The sequence below is a fragment of the Mirounga leonina genome, unplaced genomic scaffold, assembly GCF_011800145.1.
Source record: "Mirounga leonina isolate KUSES-001 unplaced genomic scaffold, KU_Mleo_1.0 Mir_98, whole genome shotgun sequence".
In the NCBI taxonomy this organism is placed as follows: Eukaryota; Metazoa; Chordata; class Mammalia; order Carnivora; family Phocidae; genus Mirounga; species Mirounga leonina.
The window spans coordinates 6141527-6163718 of NW_023270921.1; the positions used below are offsets into that span (position 1 = coordinate 6141527).

A 22192-nucleotide genomic window follows, 5' to 3' on the forward strand; every position below is an offset into this window, starting at 1 on the left:
CCCTCTTACTGTAGGCCATAGCACTTGCCCTAGGCCTCCGCAGCAGGCACTCAGCTTAGCCAGCTCCTGGACACAGGGAGGGGCATGCGGATCATCTCCAAACATGCCTGTATACCTCTTGAGTGTAGACCCATGTCTCTTTCAACCCTGCTTCTCCCTTACCAGGAGCTTGGTGCCTGGCACAGAGAAGAAGCTCACAGGACCTCATGTGGATGGAAATGGTCTTCTAGAGCTCTGAGATTAGCATGAGTAAGGTTCTAGGGGGCTTGTTTAACCTGCCTAAGACTCAGAGCATATTCAAGGACTTTTAGATCATTGACCACAGGAACATAGATTATAAAGGATAATTCGCTGGTGGATGCTGATTCCCTGGCCAAACTGGTGGCAGGGCTGGAGTATGCACTAAGAAGTCACAAGCCCCTCTTTGAACATGGCCTGTTGTTTGGGCCTGGGACCACCACTACCAGGCTCATTCCTGTCTGATGGTACTCCATCCGGAGCTGTCACTTGGGCACATCTAGGAGTCAGGAGCCCAGTCCCATCCCCCAGCATCTCTTTCTTCTTCAGGCCTCAGCATCTTTCCCCTCTCTGAGACATGAGTGGGCTAGCTGAAAACCCCTTTTCCCCCAGCACAAAGTTATCCTTTAGGGGACTTGGCATGAGTCTCTCCTACTGTCATATGTCCAGCTTGGCCTTTCTGCCTCTCTTGGCTCTGCTCTGGTTGCTCATATGCTTTTTGAACTTTGTTCCTACAGTTAATCTTGAGCCTGAGAAGGTCCTTAGGAAACTACCAATCTACTGTTTTCTAAATTTGCCCCAGTCTCACGCCAGGCCCACAGAGTCAGGATCTTCAGGGGAGGGGCCTAGTGATCCACATCATTAGCAAGTTCCTCGAGGCTCACTAATCAAATCCCCCCCTCCCCTGGCCCATCTCTCCTTATTCAGGATGGTTCATAGAGGGCAAAAAGCCCCTCTGCCTAAAGCAGTCAGATCTGAGCACAGACTCCCCTTAGCTCTCAGTGAGACTCCCAGAAATCATTGCATCTCTCTGAGCCTCATTGTCCCCATCCATTTAATGAGGATGGCCACTATAGTCTTGTCTAACTTGCAGGGCCCTTGAGATGGTTGAAATGACACTGGCGATGGGAAACTGAGGCTCAGTGGGAGAAGAAATCTGTAAAGGTCATTCACCCCTTCATCTGCCAGTTCTGGGTCATGCTCTGGGGATTCAGCTGGGAACAACTTGTTGGGGGAGATGACATTCTAGTAAACAATGAGACCAGTAAATGAACCAGATAATCACGATAAAGGAAATAAAGGGGTTTTCGAGAGTCGGGGCAAAGGTGGGGTGGGGTGGGGTGGGGTGGGGTGGGGTGGGGTGGGGTGGGGTGGCGAAGGCCTGCCCAGGAGCTCAGGAGGGGTCACTCCGGCAGAGACCTGGTTGTCGGGGGAGCCGTCTGGGGAGGCCCTGGAGGGTTGTCATAAGCCCAGAGGCGGCAGAGCCCGGAGGCCCCCTTCGGTCCCGGCCAGGGCGCTCCCCGGGGGCCCCGGAGGCGCGGTGGGCGCGGGTCTTTGTCTCCCTCATTTTCTCCGAAGCCTCTCGGACCCCCAGCGCTGTTCCCTCTTTGACCTCGCATAACTTGTTGGCTTCCCCCGGGCTTTGTTTCCCCGGGGGTCACCGCCTCCCGGACGCCCGGCAGCCGCCCGGGGCCCTCGTGGGTCCCGCATCTGACACCCGCTCCGGCCCCCGCCCCCTACTCGCTCGGAGACAGGGGTCAAAGGCAGCCCGCGTCACGTGGTCGCCGAGCAGCACCGAATCGGCCGGGAGAGCCGAGGGAGAATCCGGGTGGAAGCCGAGAAATCCAGCCCCGATAGCAGCGCCCGGTCCCGCCCCGGCCCCCGCCCCGGGGCGCTCGCCACACGCCCGCTGGCCGCCCGGGCCTCCGGAGCCGATCTGTGGCCGGCACCCACGCTCCATCACGGGATCGAACCCGGCTCCCACCGCCGCGATTCGGGGAGGTAGGCGCCGCGGCGGGCGAAGGGAAGGGGAGACGGGCCGGGGGCCCTGGGCGCGCGGGCTCGCCCCTCTGTGCCCCACCGGCCTGCGGGGCGCGCAGCAGCGCGCCCCAACTTCCAGTCTTCGGGGAGACCCCCACCTCCCCGCCGCGGGACCGCCGGACGGTGAGGGGGCGAACTGCGAGCTGCCCCAGCGCAGTACCGGGGGCCGGGACTGGGGGCTGGGCACCGGGCGGGAGGGGGAGGGGGACAGCGGGCGGGAGGCGGGAGGCGGAGCGGGCGGTGGCGGCGGCTGCGGCGCGGAGCGGGGGTGGGAGCGGCGGGAGGCGGCCGGCGAGGGGTTAACCCCGGCCGGGGCCAGAGCCCGGCGGCGCCCGCACGGCCCGGGGGGGAACCCAGGCGTCCCGCGGCTGGCCGGGAGCTCCTCCTCCCCCGGGGGGGGTGCCCCAGCCTGGGCAGGTAAGAGGCTGGGAGGGCCGGGGCCAGCCAGTCCCCTGTCGCTGGGCCGGCGGGGCCCGAGCCGGGCGTGCAGGCCGCGCGGGGCCCAAGCGGCCGCCGGCGCAAGTTTAGTGCGGGCGGGCGCCGGGCGGGCGAGCCGAGTCTGCCGGGGCCCCGCGCACCGGGGTGGGAGGACAAAGGGGTGGGGGGCCGCGCGGGGGCCGGGGCAGGCCAGGGTGCGGGCGAGGGCAGCGCGGCAGCTGTAGGTCACGGATAATGTCACTCGCGAGGAATGCCCCCTCCCCCTCCCCTCCTCCCGAACAGGGGAAACTTTTGTCTGGCTAGGGAGGGGGTTAGAGGCCGGGTCCCCGCTCGGGGCAGGGTAAGGCAGCCAGACCGGTTTTCTCGGGACTGCGCGGCCTGGTCTCTAACTCCCTTCCTCCCTCAGGTTCTCGGAGCCAGGAGCCTCCGTTTTGAACGCTGCTCCTGAACACCCTGGGACGGGGTGAGGAGGGGGCGCCGGTGGCCGCGTGGGCTCTGGGACAGGCCGGGAATCTGGGAACTGGCCTCCTGGCTCTGCTTTCCCGGATTCGAGCACACGGGTCAGCCAGGAGCCAAGCCAGGCCCAGGGGATGCAGAACCCCCCCACCCCCCCAACCCCGTCTAGCCCCAGCTCTGTACTCCTCCCCACCAACCCCCAATCATTCAGGATGGCCTCGGGCAGTACTGCCCCCTGGTCTGAGGTGCAGACTGACCTGGGTGTCTGTCACTTCCCAGCTCTGTGACCTTGGGCTGGTTCCTTACCTTCCCCTCACCTCAGTTTCCTTACCTGTAAAATGGGGAAGATATAGTTATCTTCTAGAATAAAGTTGAAATGAGAACCAGTGGTACCTCAGTAAAGGATGGCATGTTTCTATTCAACAAGTATTTACTGCATGTTTACTATGTGGCAGGTACTGGGCTACTTGCTTTACATATGTTATTTTATTCGATTCTCCCACTTTACTATTAACCGCATTTCACCAAGGGGGCAACTGAGGCACAGGATGGTGAAGGTCACACAGGTGGGAAGTGGTGGAGCTTGGATTTGACTCTCCTCCCCCAGCCTGAGTCTCAGCTACAGAGCTCTGTAAGGTCCTGCTGTGACTGAGCTCACGGTGTCATTTTCAGTTCAAGTTACGAGGATACCGTCCCCTTTCCCCATTACCCTTATCCCCAGCTGATGCTCCTTCTGCCTGGTACTGGTGTGGGGTGAGATCTGGTGCCCAGCTCTTGTTATTGTGGGCAGCTGGAGCAGAAGGGAAGTCCACTGGAGCCTGGGCCCGGAGCTCTGTGATGGTCCAACTTCGGTTGAGGGCTGGGTCCATGGCAGGAATGCTCTCCCAGTGCGGGGGGTGCAGGGAGGAGCTGGTGTCCCTGGCTTCAGCTAGGGACAGCTGGTGGCTTTGTCAACAGGCCCCTCCCCAGCACCCATGGGACGGCAGAGCCTTTCATCTCCATTCAGACCAGGTCACTTTCAGATCAGCAGGGGGTGGAGGTAGGGCCAAGAAGTGGAGTCCTTGGGGCGACGAGAGACATAAGGCCAAGGGATTTATATCCCAGGTGTCCTCTTCTGTGAATCATCAGCAGGGTCCTTATTACTGAACTAATGGGCTGTTCTAGGTGCTCCAGCCCCAAAGGTCCCTGAGGACAGTGATGGGGGGTGACTTTGAGCCAGTGTCAGGATTACAGAATCCTATTGGAAAATGCATGTGTATATGGGATTTCTGAGCCTAGGATGCAGTGTAGGCCCGTGAGTGAATGTGTGGGGTGACCCAGACTTCCACTGGCTTTAATGCCCTGTGCTGGCCCAATCTTTTAGTGGAGGTACCATCTCATGACTGCTGTCAGCCTCTGATTGGGAGCCTTGAGTAATTTTTTTTTTAATGGAAAACAACTTGTTAGCTAATAAATGACATCTTAAAACAATGGAGTGGGGTAGGTAATGAAAGTTCTTGGGAGATGCAAGTTTGGGCGTTACTGTTCGAGCTGCTCTGGGGGCTGTGCCCATACTCTGTCTGGGATTTGCAGGGTCTGCAGGCCTTTGCTAGACTCCACGAATAGGGGGCCCTCCTGGGCCGACAGATCACTGTTAGCCTGTAGGAACAAGAGTGGAAATTCCACTACTAGCTGGACTTTGAGGGGACTCAGAAATGTGGGGCAATGAGTGGAGGGGCTGGATGGCTGAAAGGAGTCCTGAGGGATGGGGATGACCCTTGGCATGTGGCCAGACGATCCTTATCATCGTGATCAGAGAAGGGAGAGAAGCCTCTGGGAGAATCAACAGGTGAAGGGTTGGAGCCAGCAAGCAAGAAAAGATGGATAGTGAGCCTCTTGTCAACAAGGGCCATGCAAGAAGCAATTTTAAATCACAAGTTGAGGATGTGGTGGAGTATGGAATCATAGACTGGGGGTTGGCCCGGGGGCCAACTGAGAGACTCTGCATCTGAGAAACGTGGAAACGGGCTCTAGTCTCAGCAGCCCTGAGCTCTCTCTGCCCTGGGCTTTGGGACTGCTCGACCTGTCTTCCATACTTTGGGACCAGTGCCAGGCCTACAAGTCCCTAGAGATTGGGCAGACTTCTGCTGGCTTGGAATTTGGTTTTGGGTATGGCTTGAAATATCTGGACTGTTTGGAGGACTTGGACGTGCTTTACGTGAAATGGAACATTAGGGTAATTTGTTAAATATGTATGGAAACTGCGGAGTGGGGTGATGGGGAAATGAAATGGGGTGAGGTGCCACTTGTTTCTCAGTGGAGAGGCTGCTGGTCTGATGGGGGAGGGAAGACGAGGATCAGTGATGGTAAAGAGGCAGGACGTGGTCAGTGATAGATGGGCTTTGGAAGGTCAGTAGAGGGGAAAAGCTCTTTTGGTTGTTAATGTCGGCAGGGCTTCCTGGGGGAGGAAGTGTTTGTGAGGATGCAGGCTAGGGGAGGGGGGGAGAGTGGGAAGCAAGATTGGGTTGTGGGGTGTTTGCAGCATCCTGCTCAGGAGTTTGGGTTTTATTCTGTAGCCGGTGGAGAGGACAGAGGGTTGTAAGCAGCTCCTCGAGTTGATGCCTGTTACTGTGTCTCGTGCCAGGCTCCTTACAGACGCTCCATTGAAATCTCACGATACCCCTGCAAAGTAGCTGCTGCCGCTAGGAACCCCCCCCCGCCCCATTTTCAGATGGGGAAATGGAGGCTCTGAGGGGTTGAGTCCCGTACAGAGCTGTATTGGAACGCAGGCCGGAACTGTTTCTGCCCTAGCATGCCGTTCCTCTCAGAAGTCATTTGGCCAAAGATGATGGCAAGACTGGTGGCGTTGAGACCCACTCAGAGATGATGCTAATTGTGGTCCAGCAGAGAGCTGACCAAAGCCCGACACAGGCCATAGGGCTGAGGAAAGGAGGAGGAGGCTGCAGGACTTGGTAGCTGCCTTGGGGATTGGGGTCATTACGGGTGACCTAAGGTTTGGGGAAGGACCCTTAAGTGGCAGTGTCACCGCTTTTGAACTCCTGCAGGGTTCTCTGTGGGCAGAGGGCATAGCCTTGTCCCGTGCCTCTGAGGCCAGGGACAGCACCAAGGGGGACAGGAGGCTAACAGGGGAATAGGATGCCTGGGGAGGAGGCAAGATCTCCATTGCTAAAGGTATGCAGTGAGACGGGAGAGGGGGGAGGGAGCAGAGGGCCTGTAAACCAGCAGGGTCAGGCCTAGGTGACCTCTCTTAGTTCCCTTTTCTCTCGAGAATCCCAGCAGTTGGGGTGGTGCTCGGCCCACTTCCACCCCCTGTTTTTCTCATAGCTCTCCAGAGCTGCCCCTTCCTGTGCTTCTTGGGAAGTTCCCTGTACTTGCCTGGCCTGCAGTGCTCTGCCTGGGAGAGTCCTTACCCCGTGGAATACATTCAGCACAGCTGATCTTCCAGGAGCCCCTTGGGACGTCTGGATCAGCTGCCAGAGCCTGAGCTGCCGGGGACTGTGGTTTCACAGAGGACTGGAACCTTCTGCTTCCATTTTCCGGTCTGTGAAATGGGTTCAGTCTCTCTTTCCTCAAATGTGTGGAAAGAAGGCTGAATCACGAATCAGTCAGAATCAGTAGGAGTTGGAGGAAAGGGCCAGTGAATTTGAAAGTGAGGAGTGGGAGGGCTGGGGTGGGGGCAGGGCTGTCCCCCTCCTTCCCTGCAGTAAAGTTAAAGCAGGGTCTCCTGGTCCTGGGGGGTTGGCGGTTGTCACCAGCAGAGGTGTTTTCTCCTGCCCGTGGGGCTGATACAAAGTTCTGCCCATTTGCTTCAGCTTGGAAGCTTGGAGCTTGGTAGAAGGGAGGGACATGGATGTCTAGGACTGTGTGGCCTCTGGGCCAGAGCCAGTCTGCCACAAGGAGTCACAGAGGGGACCAAAGCTCTTTTCTAGATGGAGGAGTGTTTATATTAAGTTGCCTCCTAGCCCTTTGTATTTCTCCCTGTTCTATTTCTTAATACAGATTGGATTAATCTAATCAAAATATAGATTGCAAATGAGCATTTTTTTTTAAAGATTTTATTTATTTATTCATGAGAGACAGAGAGAGAGAGAAGCAGAGGGAGAAGCAGGCTCCCAAGGAGCAGGGAGCCTGATGCGGGACTCGATCCCAGGACACTGGGATCATGACCTGAGCCGAAGGCAGACCCTTAACCGTCTGAGCCACCCAGGCGCCCGAGCATTTATTTATTTGAGGGCAAGGTCTAGGGAGTAGCCCACTATGTGACCCTGTGCCCCATCCCCCATTTCCCTCAACCCTCAAGCAGAACCTGCCTCTTGTCCTTTCCTGCGTGAGCATTTCTGTTCCTGGTGAGGATACGGGGCGCCAGTCACTTCCCCTGCCGCCCCGCCCCCAGTTCTCCCCAACCAGGGCCCAACTCCAGTGTTACCTGTTCCGTACAGTCATCCCTAATGCCACAGAGCTGGCCTTGCCTGCTCCCTGCTTTTGCATGGGCAGAGCCTGTTATATGGCCTCGTCACCGGGCCCTTCACACACCTGGCTTTGAATCCTGATTTCTTAAGGGGGACATGTCTCATTTCTTCTAGGATCCATGCTTTGGAGGCAGGCGCTACATGTGGGCCATTCCTACATCAGCAGTGGTGGGCGGCATTGCAGAGTGGAGTCCAAAGTTGGGGGTTCGAACCCCAGCTCTGCCACCATTAGCTGTGGGATCTGGTGCAAATTACCTAAATCTTAAATCCCTTTTGAGCATTGGTTTTCTCAACCGCAAAATGAGGATAGTAATCATCCTGCTTTGCTAGGAGAGTTGAACAGATCGATGCCTTACCCAGAGGAAGAGCCCAGTCAGTAGGAGCTCTTCAAAGATAACAGTGGGTATTACTATTGTTTACACCTAGGGGGTGGGCTGTCCCTTCAGAGATGGAGGGAAGAATCCTTGGAGTTTGAGTTCCTGAACTTTCTAATAGCCTGAGAAGGCTTGTTCAGAAGAGGAAACTGAGGCCCAGAGAGTCAGGGCAATTTGTATAGGGTGTGGGTGCTGGCATTCTTACCCAGGAAGCCTGACAGGATTTCTTCTCTTTGTTACACCTGTTTTTCCTCTTCTCTCCCTTCATCAAGGTTAAGGTGTGCAAGTTGTGCAGGCCCAGTTTCCTCTCTGGTGGCCACGTGGAATGGTGTCAGATAAGTTGGCCCGGCTGGCAGGTCCTGTGGCCGTCCTCAAGACGAGGGACGCATACCCCAGACAGTGCACACTGTGGGCTGGAACCTCCAGAGGCCTCCCTCCTGGCCTCCCTGTGCCCTGGAAACAGGGACAGGATGATGGCAGGGAGAGGTGACCTTGGGGTAGGTCTTGAGGCAGGTGAGTAGGACACAGACAGTGCTGGGAGCTAGGCTCGGAAGGGAGGAAACACTCAGAGTCAGCCAAGATGGACGGGGTCGTGTCTGGAGGCGTGGAGCCGAATCCCAGCGCTTGGAGACTCTGGCCTCCTTCACAGCTGAGGTCTGGCTGTCTGAGGCAGGGCGGGGATCCTCTTCACCCCTCGGCCAGCCGGGAGTCGACCTGTCTGGGCAGGTCTGCAGTGGCAGTCGGGCGGCGGAGGTCTGCTGTATCTGCGCGGTGGGAGAGCCGCCTCTGGTCTGCGCTGCCTGCCCAGGCGGAGGCCAGGTGAGGAGAAATGGATGTCATCATCACGGCGCCTTCACTCAGGCCTCCCTGTCTGCCCAGGTTCCCTTCTTCCTCTCCTTACATCAGGGCAGCTCCTGCTTAAGCTTTTACAGGAGGCTCAGCGTCACAGACTCGTGAGAGCTCTTCCCAGTTCACCTGCAGGCAAAGTCATTGGTCCTCAAAGTCCGTATCTGCACCAACAGCACTTGCTGGAGATGCAAAGTATCTGGCCCCACCCCAGACCTACTGAATCAGAAACTGGGATGAGGCGGGAAGGAGGGGCCCAGCAGTCTGTTTTAAGGAGCCTCCAAGGGATTCAGGTGCATGCTAAAGTTCAAGAAACACTTGGTTAGATAATTTAAAAAAAAAAGATGCTTCTCTCCTTGGGCTCTCAGCATACTCGGACATCCAGCATATGTTGAAGACCCGGAGAAAAGCCCAGTTTCTCTTTACCCTGTCTTCAGGGAGCTACCATCTTGTAACAGCTTCCCATCTCCAGGAAGCAAGCTTGTGACACAGTGATGAGGCTCAGTAAAACCCCAACACAATTAGAGAAGACGGTGGTCACTCAAGGAAGGCAGGATCAGGGGACTTGAAGGGTAGGGGGCTTTGTGGGTGGCAAAGGTGGATGCCAGGAGCAAGCCAGCTGTGTGCTAGGGCTGGAATCAGGCAGAGTGTGGGTCCTGCTTCAGAGAAGCATGTGTGCTGGGGGTGAGGCCGCACACATGTGTGTGTGGATTACGGTGGTCAGACGTGGTCTGAGAGGGCTAAGGGGCCTTAGCGTCACCAGCCCCATGCCTTTAAGCATCTCAGTCATTTTAATGATGATGATCATAAAATTGCCACTCAACATTTTTTGAGAGCTTATCAGTGCTTACTAGGCATAATCCTATAAAGCAGGCACTATTATTGTCCCCATTTTTTAGATGAAAATACTGAGGCCGTATAGCCATAAGGTGGTAGATCTAGGAATTCTGTAGAATTCTGTAGGGGTGCTTAGAAGCACGATTTCTTTGGAAGAAGGGAGCTGGGGGATTGTCTTGGAGTGTTTGTTTAGCAGGCACAACATAGACTGGTTTTTTAAAGATGCAGAAACGTATATACTATCAAATGAGTGAATTAGGTTTTGGCGGGGGTGATGGGATTGTGTTGGGGTGAGTAGGGCTGAAGCCTCCACATTGGGGCCTCCACTGCAGACCCTGTCATTCCTCCTGTCATCTGGACAGCCATTTGAGACACACAGACACTCACTCAGTGCTGAGTTCAGGATCCCACAGCTAGGGCAAGAGAGAAAATCAGAGAGAGAAGAGTGGGTCTCCTCTGGTTCTAGCAGGAGGGGTGGGGATGGGGGTCAAGATCAGAGCCCACTGTCTCGCCTGCTGTTCTTTTCTGCCTCGGTGTCCCCAAGGAGCCCAGGAGCTGGAGGGCTTTCCTGACACTGTGGGAGCCTCTCCATTTCTCAGCGGGGAACCGAGGAGCAGGGACTTGCCCACACAGGGACACACACGGTGTCATGATTGGGACCAGAAGCCAGAGCTATCTCTGTTCTGACCAGGGAAGGGTTTGTTTCCCGAACACTGTCCCTGCCCCCCACCCCGTCTCAGGCAGTCTGGGTAGCCATCGCCCTCGGGGTGGCCCAGAGCGATGCTGGGGGCAGAGACGGGTGTGTCCTGGGGGAGAAAGCTGCCAAAGAGAGGTGGGGCAGTGTCCAAGGGAGAACACCAAGAAGCCCAAAGCCCAGACGGAAACCAAGTGTGTTTTCTAGGTCCTGAGAGGATATCTGGAACAATGGAAGTAGGATGGGGGAAGTTGGACTATAAAAAGCGCTTCTTGATATCCTTTAAAAAAAAAAGTGGTCTTTAGGTTTGACTTTTGTTTCTCTGAAGGATGTTTATGTAACTTCCTGAAAGTAGGATCCCAGGGCTCCGTGAAGTTTGTCATGCTGCTGGGAAGGACTTGATAGGGTGGTCTCCCCACTTTACAGTTGGTGGATTCTGAGAGTCAGGAGGGGCCTACTTGAGGTCCCGCAGTGAGATAGCAGAAGACTTGGCCCCGGAGCCGGGGTCTTCTGGAGCCTTGCAAGGGGCTGTTGTCTTGACTCACTACTCCCTGGGCTCCGGCTGGCACAGAAGCTGGGCAGGGACTGTGGGGTGGTCCCCTTGGGAAACACTCAGAGCTGTGGACTTAGGGCAAGGCCAGGACTGGTCTCTAGCGAGGTGGGCTCACTGGGTGCTGACTCGTGGAGTGGGCGAGAGGCTGGGATGGTGTGCTTAGTGATGCCACCCCCGTCCAGATGCCACGGCCCAGCTGTGCACCGTCTGCCCGGCAGCTGTGAGTCACACCCAGTGGGTGCAGAGGCGAGGGCTATTGTATTGTGATTTCTTCTGTTCTCTCAGCCCCGAAGGGATGACTAGGCCCTGAGCCCTGATTCGTGCCCACGCCTATGAACTTAAGCAGCTGTGAGTTTAGACTTCATGTTTACAGATATGAGCTGTCCCAAAGGGCTTGGGGGAGTCCTGTTCCTCTGCCACCTATCTCTCGATCCTGTGGATCCTGTGATCTTGACTCATCCATCTCACCAATGCAGAAGTCTCTGTGCCCCGGAGATCATGCACGACATTTTGGCGGCATTCCTCTGCGTTCTTTTTCTGCAGAGAGAGTCTGTAGGTTTCATCAGGTTGTCAGAGGACTCAGTGTCCCCCCAGGTGCTGACAGGAGGGCAGGAGGCCATGTGCCTGCGTTGCAGCGAGCAGGTTGCTGACGAGGCAGCGTGGCTGTAATATTCTAGGAGACCGTAGGCCGGCGGCAGCAGAATACGATGGTTCAGAGTGTGGTCGCGGAGGCCGGTGTAGGGTTCTAAATCCTTCACTTAGGAGCTGTGTGACCTTGGCTAAGTGGCTGTGTCCGTGCCTCAGTTTCCCTCTCTGTAACACGGGAGGAATAATAATAGTTATCTCATGGTGCCACCAGCTTTTAAAATAAGATAATCCATGAGAAGGACTTTGTATCAGGACCAGCCTGATACAAAGTAATCACTTGGTAAAAGTGTGCTATTATTATTAGTCCCAGCTCTGCGATCCTGTTAAGTGCCTTACGTTGGGGTCTTGGTCTCCAGCTTTGGCTGTGTACTCTGTGTTGGGCTTTCCAGGAACTGCAAGGCAAGGTGGGAGAGTAGGGGTAGACAGGGAGGGAGGGAGAACCTTCTCTGTATTTCTGGGACTCTCTAGCCCAGGCCCTCCCTGGTGCCTTGAACGTGGCTTTGTCCTGAGGCAGGCTTATATAACCAGCCAGGCCTGGCCAGGCAGGAGACGATTCTTAACCTCGTTTTGTCCTCCACTGTCTCTTCCTCTGATGGAGCTGTTGCATTAGCTGACCTGTTCCTCAAGCTCCAGGGATGAAATCGAACCTGTGCTCTGCTGCTGCCCATTGATTTAATCTGGAGGTTTGCTGGGCAGGGGGCCCTCCTCCTGCCACCCGGGGACAGACAGAGCTGATGCCTCTTGCCTGCTTTGGGGACAGAGACAGGAACTCCTCTTTAGTGGAAAAGGCAGGCCATAGGCTGGGGACCCCTTGATCCACGGCCCCTGTGTTTCCAGCGGGTATGCCTACCCCTCCCCAGGATTCCCTCGCAGGAGTACTCTCCCTATCCTGCAGCCCGCACCCATCTTTCTCTCCCCAGAAGCCTTCCCGGGGACCTCAGCTGCAGGGAAGTTGGCTTCCACTGAGCTTCACAGCATGTTCTGTGACACAGCATGTCCCTTTCAAGAAAACAGAGGCCACACAAACTGGCAGGGCACATCTGCCCCACGGGCAGGTTCTGCTTAGCCCATGCCAAAAACTGAGCTGATTGCCAAGAGGAGATTTTTACCTAAAAATCCTGATTTCTGGCTTTACTTCACAAATTTGGAAGATCAGAATACCTCGAGCCTGAGTTCTTCGCACACTCACCTGGTCTTTCTGGCCATCTAGGCATCTGAGTTTGTAACCCTATCCTGAAGGCATGGGCTGCTTTCTCTCCTGCGTCATATAGTGTTGTTCCTCGTCTGTCTGCGTTGTGAGCTCTTTAACGATGGGGGGGGGGGGGGCGGGGGGCTGGCCCATCTCTGCTCAAAGCATCGTGCTCAGGCTCAGGGCCGTGTACACAGCAGGAGCAAATTAAGTGTTTCTTTTATGAACGAAGGGGTGGCAGTGGTGCTCCCCACCAGCTGGGAAGGTTCTATTTAATCGAGGCCTCTGGATCAGCCTGCCCTGTGGCCCTTGAATCCTCCTCCCAGATAAGCTGTGGCTGCTTAGCCACTGACCCAGGCAGCTTCTTAAGCTGTGGATAAACAGTCGCTGAAAGTGTTGTCCCATACTGTGGAACATTTCACTTGCAACCATCCCACATTTCACTCTCCCAGGGGGCTCGGAGGAATTTGGGGGGAGAGGGAGGCGGGGATCGTAGCCCTCAGATGGCACCAAGTCCAGACCTCTGCGTCCTAGGGGGACGGGGGGAAGGGAGGCATCAGTTCAAGTGTTTACTGGACTGGGCCCTCTTTCGAGCCTGTCTCTGCTTTATTCTGCTCCTAGAGTACATGCTTTATCCATCCGCTCCTTTGTCCAGCTATCTGCCTGCCCAAGGTTTATTTCACTTTTTCGGTTGAAATCCCGACCAGCCCTAAGGCCAGCTAAGCTAGCTCCTCCTGGAAGAGGTCTTGGCTGAGAGGTTGTAGGTGTTCTGGGTACAAGAAAAAGCTGGGAAGCTATAAAAACTGCATGTAGATTTCTGTCCCCCATCTTTGGTTCCTTCAGTCTAAGGTACAACCTCCCTCTCCCCACAAGGTTCAGACATGTGGCTCTGTAGCCAGGTTTTGAGGACCCTGTCTTAACTCATGAAGCCCAGGCCTGGCGGGGGGACCCCTGGCTGATAGCTGTGCTGTGTGACGTCAGCATGCCCCTTTCCCTCTCAGGGCTTCTCTTTTGCCCTCTGTGTGCTAACATGCTGGGTTCTTTTCAGTAGTTGTCGCTGAAAGGGCCTATGCGCCATCCTTGGAGAAGATGATAGAGGGGATCAGCGTAGGTGCCAGTGTCTGGGTGGGGGTGAGGCCCTCTGTCACTGGGCCAGGCCCAGAGAGCTTGCACATATTTCAGGTAATCATGGGATGAGGGAGGCTAGAAAGCCTGGGTCAGAGTGGGCAGGGGCTGTGCCCTGGCTGGCAGGCCCCACAGGGAGGACCTGAGCCCAGGGAAGTTGGAACTCTAGCCTGTGTGGCCAGTGACCTGGCCACAGGCTGAGGGGTGCCCCAAGGCTTCAAGTGCAGGCCTGGATAAGCCGTTTACAGATGGGTAAACTGAGGTACATAGAAGAAGGCACTCTCCCAGCGTCGCACGCGGGAGCGTAGTAAGTCAGGCTCAGATTCAGGTCATCTGATTCCCAGGCAAGGCTACACTCCTCTGTCCCCACCTCCCTCTGCAGGGTCAATGCCAGATCACCCAGCTGGGACAGTCGTCTGATTGTCTGTGTCAGCCTCCAGGCTAGGGCCTGGAAAAGTGAAGCCACCATCGTCACAGCCACCCTGGAGGCATGAAACCGGTTGGGTGTGCAAATTATACCTCAGACATTCTCCATCCCATTTTTGTTGTTGTTTTTCCGTAAACTGTCTCTGACGGGCCAGCCCCCTTGGTGCCCGTTTCCGCCTGGCACTGGGCTTCATGCTCTTTATTCTGAAAACAAAGCTTCCTTCTGATGGCCCTCCCCCTGCAACAGGAAAGGGGCAGGCATGGCACTGGGCTACCCCCCCCCCCCCACCTCCTCTTGCTGGGAGCACGGGGCAACCTTTGTCAGAAGCCAGACCTGGACCCGGCAGCCCTGGGGGGCTGGGAGAGGGGGTAGCCCAGACCCTGCTCCTGCTGGTGGCGGAATCCACCCTGTGGGCCCCACTGTCAAGGCCTCCCCCAGTGGCCAAAAGGGTGGGCACAGGTATCAGACAGGGACCAAGGTAAAATCCTCCTCTGGTCCAAGCAGTTAGTTGTCCCGGGACAGGATGGAGATCTGGCCAGGAAGTGTTCATGTGACAACCGTCAGGGTTTCAGCTGCCACAGGTGATCAGCCTCCAAGTGACACTGGTCTCCAGGGGCTGCAGAAACCAAAAGATGTGTTCAGATGAGGGAGGCAATGGTCCCTCATTCAATAACTTTTTTTCAAGCATTTACTTTGTTCAGACACTTTTTCTTTTCTTTTTTTTTTTTTTAAAGATTTTATTTATTTATTTGAGACAGAGAGAATGAGAGAGACAGAGAGCACATGAGAGGGGGGAGGGTCAGAGGGAGAAGCAGACTCCCCGCCGAGCAGGGAGCCCGATGCGGGACTCGATCCCAGGACTCCAGGATCATGACCTGAGCCGAAGGCAGTCGCTTAACCAACTGAGCCACCCAGGCGCCCCAGACACTTTTTCTTGTCCTGGGACATGGCAGTGAGCAAAACAGACCAAGCCCTGCTTTGGACGTGGGGCTGACATTCTAGTGATGGGGTAGAATCAACAAAGCAACAGATACTAGTTCAACACTGGCTGTTTGTCAGGTGGCGAGAGGGGCCTGGAGGAAAACTAAAGCTTGGTTGGCGGTAAAAAGAGTGATTTGAGCAAGTGGCTCTGCTATGTCTCTGGCGAGAGGGACAGCAGGCTCCATAAGGGCGGGGGAAGAGCATTTCGGGCAGAGGGAACAGCAACACAAAGGCTTTGAGGCGGGAGGGTGTGGGGTGTGTTTGAGGGGCAGGAAGGAGACTGGTGTGGCTGGGACGGAAGGAAGAGCCATTCTGGCAGGAGATGGGGCCAGAGGGAGTATGGAGGGGCAGACTGCAGGGCCCTCTGGCCCCCCGAGGGGTCTTTGGTATTTAGTGTGAGTAAAGGGGAAGCTGCCGAGGGGCTGGGGCTGAGGTCACACTCACTTCAGCACACATCTGGGAAGGATCGAGTGGGCCACCGCCTGAGAAGAAGCAGGATGCCCGGCCAGGAGGCTTCTGTAGTCACACGAATGAAGAAGGGCTCAGTGTGACCACCATGTGGCAACCAGAGGTCAGATTCTGTATCAATTTTATAGGATAAGCTGATGGATTAGGTGTGGGGTGTGAGAGGGTGTCCACAGCAAGGACTCTGGCCTAAAGGACCGGAGGGACAGTGTTGTCATTTACCGAGACAGGGAAGGCTACAGGACAAACAAGTTTGGGGAGAGAAATGGAGATTTCAGGTCAGATGCATTAAGTTGGAGCACTGGCTGGAGTGGAGGGGCACATGGGCAGAAGTTGGTCCTGGGCCTACATATTCCTATTGTTGAAGGGGCGATTCTTGCGTGGGTGTGAGGGGTACCCTCCTGAACTCTGAGAATCTGTCCTCTAAGAACAGATATTTCCTGGGCTCTTCATGTTCTTTTCTCTCTTCACAAACGTGCTCCTGCTTTTCCTCGGAAAAAGGCAGATCTGAGGACTCATTGTCATGGTGGTCCCGGCCTTTCTGCCCAGCGTGCCTCTTGTGGGGGTGTAGGGGAGCCCTGGAGACTTCAGGCCTTGCCCTGGCTCTGCTACCAATAGAGAGAGCTTTCATTCTGTGCCTTGATTTCCCCTCCTTTTAAAAAATATTTTATTTATTTATCTGACAGAGAGAGAGCACAAGCAGGGAGAGCAGCAGGCAGAGGGAGAGGGAGAAGCAGACCCCGCACTGAGCAGGGAGCCCGATGTGGGGCTCCATCCCAGGACCTGAGCCAAAGGCAGAGGCTTAACCGACTGAGCCACCCAGGTGCCCCTCCCCTCTTGTACATAGAAGGGTTGAGCTGGCCCCAGGGTTCTGAGGGTGGCAAGGTGTACTTGAGGATGCCGCATCGCACAGTGGTTTAGAACCCGGACTTGGAGTCCAGATATGGGTGTGAATCCTTGCTCTGCGGCTTGCCTGTGAGACTCTGGGCCAGTGATATAATCTCTCTGAGCCTGAATTTTCTCATCTGTGAAAATGGGTCAACCATAGTACCTTGTCAGCGTTGCAGTGAGAGTTAAATGAGAAAATCCACACAAAACACTTAGCGAAGGCCCTGGCACATCCCATACTCTGTTAACACGGGCTCTTAATACCAGTGACCTGGGTGGTGGGTCAGGTTCAGGGTTTTGCCTGTTGGGAGTAGGAGCCATGGAAGGTTACAGAGTAGGAGCATGTTACATGTAGTGATTTGAGGGCAGCCATGAGTGTGGGGACTTGGCCTGAGTCCTCTTGGTAAGTCCCTGACCCCGCCTACCTGCCAGAGTGAGAACTGAGGGCTGGCCCTACTGGACTCGCTTGCCCTTCCCCCGCTGAGGGTCCTCACTGACGGCACGAGCCGCCTTCACCTTGCATAGGTCCCTCGGGGACGGAGTGATTATTTCCCTTAAGTTCTCCTACAGGACCCCTTGTGTGTACTTCCCAGTGGCTGACCTGAGGGAATGCAAATGTGGGGCTTTGAGGGGCGGGTGACATCGAGGGGACTTGAGTTGCACGGAGGGCTCTGGATAGGGCCCATGGGGGCAAGGCAGGCCGGGAGTGGCATTCCACTGGGCACTTGACTGTGCCCTCAGTTCCTGGTCTAGGTCCAGGCTGGTTGGTGCTTGCTCCAGTGGAGCCGTGGAGAGGTTGACAACGGGTGGAGGAATGTGGCCCCTTCAAGACCCACACTTCACTGGTGCCCAGGCATGCCGCCTGAGCCCTGGGCTTTTGCAAGCCTGTTTCTCAGCAGTTGAGCCATGCCAGGATGGCCAAGGACATTTCAGAGACCCCAGGGCTCACAGCCAGGCTGTCAAACCAGGCATTGCTTGTTTTCCCAGAGTCTAGGCGTTTTTAGGGGTGGAGGGGGGCTCTGGAGATATTCCAGGGACTTTCTTACAGCGGGTAAATTGAGATCCAGAGAAAGCAAGGCACTTGACCAAGGTCTCACAAGGCCGCCTCCCTACTATCTGTCACCTCCCTCTGTTCCCATGTCCTTTGCTTAGACTCCTGGCCTCCTGCCCGGATGTTTGTAACAGCCTCTGTCTTGTGGGCTCTCTGCGAGCTTTGCTTGTCTTCCTATTATCATACTCTTGCCATAACCTGCCAGGCGCACATGCTGTTGGAGTGTGTCTGGTCTCCTTTCGCCTCGGGTCCCAGACAGAGCAGCGCAGCACAAAGGTTCTGAGCTTCGGCCCCCGAGCCAGCACTGCCCCTTCCTAGCGAGGGGACCTTGGCCAAGATACCCACGTCTCAGAGTCCCAGCGTCTCTGTGAAATGAAGCCGGTAGTACTTCGTTTATGAGGATGGTTGAATGAGATAGTATGGGAAGCGCTGGGTATAAACCTGCACGGAGTGAGCTCTCAAAAACGTACTAAGTGCTGGTTGAACCAAAAGTCAAGGACGTGGAGGAGGCGACAAAGCTCTGGACCGGGCAGCAGAAGAGGTGGGCTCTAAGTTCACTCCCGAATACTGCCTCACTGTGTGCCTTTGGGGATGTCACCCTGCCCCTGGGAACCCCATTTTTCTCATTTGAGAAACGCGGAAGAAATCCCCGTTGTGTTTTTATGAGGTTGTCATGTGACGCTAAAGCCATGGCTATGAGAAAGCTTTGCATCTGTGTAGTGATTTAAAAATGGCACGGCGGCCGCGGTATGCTGTTGGCAAGGAAGACGCCGCAGCCACGGTGGTGGACAGCTAGCTTGGCCGGAGGCTGGTCGGTCTGCAGGTGCTCAGCGCCCACGCGGGCTTCCCATCCCTGCCCGCCTGCTCCCGGCCCCCGCCAGCCTGCCTTTCACATTAGCCTCACCACTGCACCCTCGGGGGTGTGGGAGGTGCAAAGACCCGCTGGCATCCTCCGGGCCCTAGTGGGGTTTAGGTTGTCTGTGGCCGATGCCGTGGGATGTAGGATTGCAGCCAGACACTGGTTCGAACCTCAGTGAAGCACTTCCCCACTGGGAGCCTTAGCAAGTTGCTTAACTTCCGTGAGCCTCAGTTTCCATACTTGTAAGATGAAGCCCTAATGAAGTGGAGGCCAAGCATCTAGCAAAGGGCCCAGCACATGGTTATATCGGGTGGGGGGGTTGTATAATGTGTTTTCTGCCTGGAGCTTGGGGACTGATGGGTTTATGGATGGCAGGGAGTGGGGGCCATTGGGCCCATGTCTGGGGATGAGCTGCAGAGGTCAGTCGCCTAGCTTGGAACCAGGAGGGCCTCTGGAGTCATCTGGCACTGTCCATTTTGCCGGTGAATAAAGCAAGTCCTGGAAAGGAGCAGGTGCTTGGCTGAGGTCACCGGCAGGTTAGAGGAGGGTAAGGCAAGCGAGGCACCTAGAGGCACACGGTAGGGAGCCCTCACTCTCAGGTGCCCCTGGGAGACGGTGCTCACTCTTAGCACTGGGCAGGTATGCAGCAACACCTGAGAATGGGTGCCTCTGGCCCGTTTGTGCCTGCTGCCTCGCCAGCCTCACCCTAGCCGGGGCTAGGGCTGCACCTCCAGTCTCCTGACCCCAGGAACTGATCCCCAAGCCTTGGAAGTGCAGGGACACCTGCGACGCACCTTCTAAGCAGCTCACTGAGGCCTCTTGGGCCCCTTTAAAAGGAATCTGCAATAAGTAGGTCACTGGTGCTTTTCACTCCGTCTGTGCTCTCTAGTTTCTGGATTCTAGAGAAAGTGAGGCCCTTCCACCTGCCTCCCCCACCTCCTGCCCCTTCCCCTACCAGCTGTGCCTCCATGTAAGCATGTAGGTGGGGGGCTTCTGTCGTGGTGGTAAGCCGCAGCAAGTCTAGAGGGATGAGGCCACTTTCATGCATGCCCCGACTGAAGCCTCCCTGGTCTCAGCAGGCCCGCGCTGTACCCACCAGGCATCCGGGAGATTAGGGAGCGTCTGCAGCTCTAAGTGACTCAAAGCTTCCCCTTCCTCTTTGTTGCCCCCACACATCCAGCTTCCCTCCGCTCTGGCTACAGGGCCTGGAGGCCTTTTGGTTTCCTATCTTGTGGGCAGCCTAATCTTGGGGTGTCCATCTGGGACAGTTTCCCCATCACCCCTGCTGGGCCTGTTGGCTGGGCCTTACGCTGCTGTGAAGAGGTAGCCAAGGCCTCTACTCCCTGCAGGGGTTCTCAGGATTTATGCAGGGCTGGAAGGGTCCTGGGCCACCGTTGTGATGTGACATGAGGGGACTTGGACAGTGAGCCCAGTCTCCATCACCAGGCCCACACATACAACACTCCATCTTTTTCCCTCCTGCAACTCTTGGGGCCTGAACTCCTGCCATCAGCAAGTAGCCCTGTGCTTTTCTTGGTGTCCTCTGAAAAGGCAAATACGCTCGTGGGTGGACAGTCTCCCATGTATTATACTGCTGCAGAGCGAAGCCAAGTTCGCCTGGCCCCTTTCCAGCTGCGTGTGTGACCATGGCCTAGTTACTTCTCCTCTCTGGGCTACGTCAGGCCCTTTTTACCCAACACCTCAACCCGCTGGCATGGATTCTACGCCTTCCACACTCTGGCAGTTAGCCTCTTTCTTCCTCTGCTGGACGGGGCAAAGGGGAGGACCCGCCAGCTGAGTCTTGGAGTGGGGGCAGGGCCCAGAAGCCAGTGTCACAAACGCGTTGACCACCAGCCGGCCCCCATAGAGGATATCAGGACTTCTTTCTCTGCTTCTCAGGACACGTGGGGAAACTGAGGTCTGGAGGGGGAAGGGCCTTATTTGGATCTCCACGGCGGAAGCCAGGCAGGGCTGCAGCCAATGTGGGCTCCCTCCAGTGCTGGCTGCTACCTTTCTTGACAGTGTCTGGAGGGCCCATCAGCATAAGGGCCAGGGACATGCTTTCTCCCCTTCCATGGAAGGTGCCTCCAGGCGGAGGCCTCCGTCTGCTGTGGGGCCCCTGGGTGTGGGGCAGAATTGGGCAGGACATCCTCTTCCCGAAGAGTCCAGGAGGGAGGGGCTGGTGGCCTCTAGCAAGGAACATGTTAGTGAGGGGCCTGGAGGCTTCCGGCAGGGATGGCAGGGATCTCGGTTGGTGACTCGGTTCAGGGTGCCCTAGGGCCACCCCTCCTTCTGTCCCTCCCTCCCTCCCTCCCTCCCAGGGAGGCGGCTGGGCATAGAGTAATGCCATTTGTCCTAGCTCTGGGATTAGGTGCGGCAGTGTTAAGTGAGGGGTGTGTAGCCATTAAGAGGACGCACTGAAGGGAAGCGGAGCCCAGCGCTGCTCCCTGGAGGTCTGGTGGGTCTTGTCATTCTCTCCCCAGCCTTCCCATACCCTCTAACCATGGCCCCTAGTCCCCTCCCTCCTGTCCAGTCCTCCAGGTCTGTCTGGACAGACGTGTGTGTGCCTGCATGTTCACAGCCACGTGGGAGGGGGCTGGGGGCTGGGGGTGGGGGTAGCCTGGCCCCCAAGCCTGGCACTGGATCCTGCCTGCATTTAGGACCGGGAGCAGGTTCCTCAAGTGTCACAGCCCCTGGGGCCGCCCCAGAGAGATGGCTCAGGGCTGACAGGGCAGATTTCTGATGGAGTAGAAGGAGGTGGTGGCTGAGGGATGGGAAGGAAGGGCTTAGTTTCTGTTGTAGCTTCTGTTGAGCTGGGCAGTCCATGAATCCACTGGAAGCCAACAGGTCTGAGAGTTAAAGATTTACTGCAGGGCCATGATGGGTAGCTGGAATGGTGAGGTCCCAGGGTGCTCAGAAGTCACATTCATGACTTCGATCCTGTCTACACTGTGTAAGCTGCGGCATGTCAAAGCCAGAAGGACCCCTAGAAAGTTCCCATGTTCTTAATTTGTTGTATGGTGGGGGCCGGTCACAGTTACCCTGAATTTGTTTGGAATGTGGTATCTGTCTGGGGGAACTCACTAAGAGTTTTTATAGATTCTTAGAGGGTTCTGTAACTCCAGGAGGTCACAGACTTCTGATCTAGTCCACACCCCTCATTGTCCAGTCGAGAAAACAGAGGCTAGAAGTAGGGAAGGGTCTCATCCAGAGGTGCAGAGAGAGGGTGAGTGGAGGGGCTGGGATGCTGATGTGGACTCCAGGCCCATGTGGATTTTGGCTTTTGCATCTGTGAGATGGAGCCCCCACCACCCCCAGAACACCTGCTTTTTGGAATCTCTCAGGGGGCATCCGGTGACCTGGGATGGGCATGCGGAAGGACAGAGGCTGGAGCTGCCCGGCATTGCCTGGCTGCCCTGCAGGGGTGGCAGGCGGGGCAGGGTAGGTATTCAGGGCGTGATAAACTTGTTTCTACTTCATTGGGAAGAAATGGTGAATAAATGAGGTCATGATAGTACCTGGTGTGCACCAGACCCGTGAAGCATGCTGGTCACCGTTATCCTCTGAGTTCGCTCTCGAAGTTGAGATTTCCTGCTTCTTACCCTCACTCCTGCCTCTGTCTCTTCTTCCTTCACATGAGGCCTTTGCCTGGGGTGTGGGGGCAGCCCCCTTTCTCATGTGGACACCTGCTTGTCAGAGATGACAGAGGCCCCCGGGACAAGGGAAGGGGAAGACCCTCTGGCTGAGATCTTGCCTTTCTGGGAATCTGTGGTGTCCTTCTCTGCCAGTGAAGGCTTTCACATCCCTGGAGAAATTGGGTCAGCCTGTGTTTAG

At 56.1% G+C, this 22192-nt stretch overlaps 1 protein-coding gene across 1 annotated transcript in view; it reads left to right on the forward strand.

The window, feature by feature from the left end:
• Positions 1 to 1840: 1840 nt before the first annotated feature.
• Positions 1841 to 22192, forward strand: part of LOC118006691 (bifunctional heparan sulfate N-deacetylase/N-sulfotransferase 1) — a 64785-nt gene continuing 44433 nt past the window's right edge. The window contains exon 1 of the mRNA XM_034999450.1: positions 1841 to 2019. The gene's annotated coding sequence lies outside the window, so the exon portion shown is untranslated. The remainder of the gene's footprint in view (positions 2020 to 22192) is intronic.